Genomic DNA, 6,000 nt, shown 5'->3' on the forward strand with positions numbered 1-6,000 from the left:
AATTCTAGGAGAGCATCTTTGTCACTTAAAATGGAGGCTCTATTCTGATCCTGTTCAGTGTATCTTGATTTAACAGTCTTATTACCTGCCCCATACATTATGGTGGAGTGGGTTGGGGCTTTTGGGGGGTTTGGGGCTTTTTTGGAGTAGCTACACCTTTTCCCATAATTCTCTTTTTATGAGGTTATGGCTGCTAAAGTCTGGCTCTCTGCTAAGGTCTGTTCAAGAAATGTCCACTTCTAGTACCTGCACTCTGGCTGAGTCACAGCTAAAGGACTAAAGCCAGGCAAGTATCAGTGCCCCTACACGAAACGGGCACTGTTGAGCTCTAACCCTCTGCAGAGATGTGCTGCTGATGGCAAGTGGCAAGAAAATACTCAGAGAGCTGCTGGCTTCCAGTTCTTCTCCAGTACTCCACCTGGGCAGGGCAGGGCTCTTTCCTGAGCTGTGAAATTCTCACAAAGTCCTGCTGGTTTCCCTAGGAGGCCTAGGAGTTATGCCAGGAGAAAAGGAAAGGCTTCCCTTCCCTGCTGCCTTTTTGCTTTGGGCTATTCAGCAGTAAGAGAGTGGCTTTGGGCATTCCTCTTCTGAGCTGTCAGCAGAGTACAAGCGCAATGGAAATTGTCCTCCAGCCTGGAGATTCAGAAGCAAGCAAAACTAAACCTGGTGGACTGATACATTAATGCATAAAATGATCTTCCCCTCAGTTGGCAGCAGCCTTCAGCTTGCTTGCAAATGTTCACATGAGCACCCCTGATCCAGTGTCACCAACACTAACAACAGGCTATCATGCAATAAATCTACATGACCACCTCAGAAGGAACACACAAACTGTCACACTGACCTCCAGCTTCAGTCCCTACATCTCCAAAAGCCCCCACTACTGCTGAAACATTTAAGCCAACAATGTTTTTTGTTTAAAGAGATTGGAGCCTTGTTGCTGGCTTTAGGCAGGTGTTTCTGGTGTCCTTCTAGTTGCATTTATTCATGACCTCCAAGTGGTATAGGAAGCCCATCCTGTAACACCTTTTGGAGCAGGAAGAGACATGCAGCTTCCAGGGCTGGCACATACCCACTGCTTCTCAATCTGCTTTTCCACTCCCAGTGCTGACACAACTTGGGAGAAGGAAGATGAAAGCTTTGGACTCGGGCTGAGGCAAGAGAACAACACAAGACCTCTGCCCTGCTGGAGCGTGATTTCATACACCGTGTTCTGAGTCAGCTGGAGATGGCCTTGAATTCCTTGGGTAAAAGCATCAGACTAAGACTGCCTTAGGCTCTGCATATGAACAGAAAAGGCCCTGCCCTCTGGCCTGAGGCTTATTTGTAGCCTAAAAGCAAAGATACATTGCAGATAGAGCACTGTTCTTTGTCCTTAGTCCCCAGACGTAAGCTCCTTAACTGCTCGGTCCCTAATCTGTTATTTTTAGATTAGCTCTTTTTAAGAGATTGCTTGATGCCCTCTGTATACCTACTTACTTGAAGGGTTTTGATGCTTTACGCTGACAGACAGGCAGATATTCCTCTTGTACTTTCAACTGTAACTTTGAACTTTTCCCCCTAAAAAGCAGACGAGTGGGGTGCAGGGAGAACCTTTTATTCTCATGAAAAAAAATCTGAGTTTGCCGATGGAAACAAGCTACCCCCTGCAGTGACCTGCTGGACCAGCATCATCAGCTCCCAGTGCCAGCCACCTCTTCTCAGCACGACAAGCCACTCGCACTGACTTTCCACCAGTTTCTTGCCACCCCCAACTCAGGTGGATGGCCCTACAAGACCATTCAAGGGGCACCCTGGCTCTGCACAGCCTTACCTTTGCATGGCCATGACCCTCTTCTGCACCCCGTCCAAGCTTACGTGGCAAAGGCTTGGATGAAGCATGGCTAACTGCAGTGCTCAGCTCCTCAGCCTTGGGAATTTCTACTTCCTTGTACAAAAAAGGAAACAGAAGTGTGCCCAGACATGGGTACCACTGTGTTTTTAGTGAGGAACCACAAGATTGGGAGTGAAGGAGTTTGTCACGCTTTGTTCACCCCAGGAGAGCATCTTGAGTGCCCTGTAACCCAGGCTTGCTTGCTGTTTTGCTGAAGGTTTCCATTAGCTGTCACCAAGTCCCTGATCCCAAGATGGCAACAGGCCCAATGTTTATTAATATGTTACCACTTTTTTTTCCCTAGTCTTGGAGGAAAAAATGTCAGAGCCATGAGCATAGCCTGAGACCTGAGAAGCCTGAGCTGGCTGTGGCTCTCTGCTTCCACAAGGTCTCAAAACCAAGGGAGGGCAGCGCCAGGACCCAGCAAGCCATAGCTCCTCTCCAGGGATAAACAGAGCATCTGGGGTGTTTGTGTTTAGAGGCATCAGAAACAGGTGGGAAGTAGGATACCTCTGTCTGCTACTCATCTAGCCGAGCAAAGAAAATCCTGGTGTGTTCACAAAATACTGTCTCGGTTTGTTGTTACAAGCCCACAAAACTGTATCAGGCTGTTGCTACCAATTTTTCCTCCCAATGGAGACAACCTTGCTGGATCCCATGTGCTCAGCTTCACACAAATCTCCTTTCTGGGTGGAGAAGACAGCAGCCTTCTGCCTTTTCTTCACCACAGTTCTGCCTGGAAGTCACACAGAGCCCAAACCACACTGCCAGTCACTGCAGCTTTGCACTGCGAGGCTTTCATATCTGTCCTGGTTTCACCTGGGAGAGAGTTGTTTCCTCCCAGTAGCTGCTGTGTTTTGGACTTAGTAGAAGAATGTTGATAACCCTGATGTTTTTAGTTGTTCCTATGAAATCAAGGACTTTTTCCAGTCTTCCATATTCAGCTAACAAGCTGGTGTGCAGGAGCTGGGAGGGAGCACAGCCAGGCAGAGAGCCCAAGCTGGCCGATGGAAATATTCCATACCACAGATGCTGTTAAGGGAGAAGCCGCTGTCCGAGCATTCACACACCATTCAAGGAGTCGCACACACACCACCTGAGACTTTAACTACTAGGACCGGAGTCCCTTCACAGCGGGTGACTCCAGCGAGCCGATGGGTGCCCCTTTTCAACTCCTCACACACACTCACTCTCTGGTGCTTCCTCATCCCTCAGGCTCAACCCTGGGTTTCCCGAAGCAGAGTCTCTGTCATGACGTACCACCAGACGAATGTATTGAATGGTACAGCAGTGTAAAACAGCTCGAGCTGGGTGGCTCCGTACATGGACTCTGAACAAAGAAATCCCCGGGCAATTATACACTTGCAAACAAAGGTCCCGCCCCACACAAGTTTTCCACGTGGCATCCAAGTGGCAGCTGAGCCAACGGTGTTATTTGGGTGTGGGGTCTTCTGCCCCAAAACAATGACACTTCTTATATTTTGGCTGCTTTTTTCTATAACAGACATCATGCTCAGTTTATAAATGGGGGTTGGCCTGGGGGCAGGGATCTGCTCTTCTCTTTTCTGTGAGTTCAAGTCTTCTCTTGTCTGGGAGTTTGAACTTTTCTGGGAGTTCAGTCTTTTTTGGGAATTTAATGAAATTCACAAAATCCACAATTTCCAAGTTCCGTGATCACTCCTCATTATTATCATTATTATTATCATTATTAGTAGTATTTCCTTTGTTGTCTTATTAAACTGTGTTTATCACAATGCATGAGTTTCCCCTTTTGTCCATTTCTCCTCCTCATCCCACTGAGGGGAAGGGAAGGGGTGAGCGAGCAGCTGTCTAGTAGTAGTTGTCGGCGGCCAGGTTAAACCATGACAATATCCCAACCCAGCAGATCAAAGTCAAATGTTTCCAGCTCTAATGATGACTGAGCTGACAAGAAATGCAGATGTATTGCAGGAAAGTTTGCAGCTTTTCAAGTGGCTATTAGAGTAGATGAACTTCTATATATAATTCATACACATATATATATTCGACCTGACAATGGTAAGCTTAGCAGCTTTTTGCTAATCATCTCAAGGAAAAACAGTATACAGGAGGGCTTCTGATACATGATCACAGCATCAGTAATGAATCTCTGTAAGAAAACCACTATTCCCCAACTACACCAAAGAGGAAAACAAAAGGCTTGGTTATACCCCAGAAGCTCCAGCTAGTCCTGTTCTTCTGACACAGGTTGCTCTGGGCTCAGGGTCAGAGAGAAGGTGCTGCTTATCACAGTTTTTGCCTCAAGTCTGAAAGATTCGAGCCAAGAGCTCATTCCAATAGCAGCACCAGTACTGACAAGCAAGCCAAGACACATGCTATGTGCTTTTGAAGACCAACAAAGAACTAACCAGTAACTTAAGAGATGGAAGTAACTGCACTTAGGTCTCCAGATCACTGCTGAAGCTTTGATTTAAACCGAGCATAGCGTTTTCATATTTTTAATGCAAAAAGCAAGAGCTGGAATGGTTTCTGTACGGTATCCATTTTTACTTTGGTACTGTGCTTTCTTGTTACTAGAGCTAAGTACCTTTCTTTCTCCATTTACCCTATGGTGGGAAGTACTTGTTTACTTCTCCAGCTGGGGTTTTAATACAGGCACAGCAGAAAAAGTCACTTGAAGCTGGGAGAGCTTGACCAATTCCTACTTTGGCCATGTGAGAGTCTGTGACTTTCTTTTCCAGTGTCAGAATGCTCTTCAGAAAGCAAGTCAGCCCCTCACTCTAGTGCATGAAGTCGTTGTGCCTACTATGGCAAAACTGTCATAGCCAAACCATGCACATCTGCAGTTTAGAAGTACCAAGCAGGTGTTTTTACCTCCATTTGACCTTTTACATCAGCGTTAGAGCAATGGTATATGTAATTTGGGGGGATCTGTCCCTGAGTCTAAGAAACAGCTGCTCTCTGGAACAGCCACTCCTCCTACCAGTATTGTATTGCCATAAATCAGTCACTTTAGGTAGCCAGGACTGCTCAGGAGGTGGCTACCATGCGGGGATACAGGGGCTAGGTACCAGAACCAGATCTCTACAAAGCTGTAATTTCCATGAGTCACATCATCTAACAGGAACTCACCGTCAAGGTAGCCTGCAGTTACTAAATAACAGCAACTTCCCATAGTTAGAAAATAAATCTTGCCATTTCAGAGCACAGCGTGTTTCATTTCACAGAAATAAAAACAACTACGTGATTCTTGCAAGACCATTGCTCTTGCAACACAGACATCCTCCCTTCCTTCATTTTCACCCCCCTTCCAGTCCCCATCCATCAATTTTTGAGGAAGAGGAAAGCATTTGCAAAGCAGGCTTTGTTTCCTTTACAGTATCCTCATTATTCCTTTAGAAAACCTCTTCATTTCTTGGATAAATCAAGCCAATATTTCAATACTTAGGGTAACAAAAGTGTAAGGCCATAGGAACCTGAGACAGACAGGGGTTTACATGAAAGGAACTGGGGTTTACATGAAAGGAATTTCACCTTCCACTTCCCTCATAAACATCATGTCTCATGATGTTTCTCTCCCACTCCTAAACTCTGCATTGGCATTTGCTTAGCAGTTCCCTGGCACTAATTCAAGTTTCCATAGCAAAGGATGTTAAATGGGACTGTAATCACAAACTCGAGGAACTACTGAGTACAGAAAGGCAAATGAAACAGACATGAAGCAGCACAAAAATGCAAAATATCCTTGGAATATCCCTGCTGGGTACTCCCTGTCAGCACTGAGAGATGATGGGAAAAATATTCCCTTTAGAAATCCTGCCCTAAGTAGAGCATCCAGAAGTCTATGAGCCACAGTTAAAAATGCCAGACTAGATCTGAAGTCCAAAACTGTGACTGGATCAGAACAGATGCTCTGTATCTACATAAATATCAAATCCATCTAAAATCTTGTGAAAACTGATGATAATGGTATAAAACTTGAAAATCTATGGGACTTTCCCTGCAGAGCTTGAAGTGGAGCACTGAAACCATTGGCCATCAGAGAGCGAGCTGGCATCAGCTGGTGTGATTCAAGGGCTTCAGTATAAAAAAGGCTTCAGAAATGAATAAAAGCTCTATTTACAACACTTAATGCCCCTTAAAAGGGC

Source organism: Opisthocomus hoazin, chromosome 2, assembly GCF_030867145.1.
Source record: "Opisthocomus hoazin isolate bOpiHoa1 chromosome 2, bOpiHoa1.hap1, whole genome shotgun sequence".
Taxonomy (NCBI): domain Eukaryota; kingdom Metazoa; phylum Chordata; class Aves; order Opisthocomiformes; family Opisthocomidae; genus Opisthocomus; species Opisthocomus hoazin.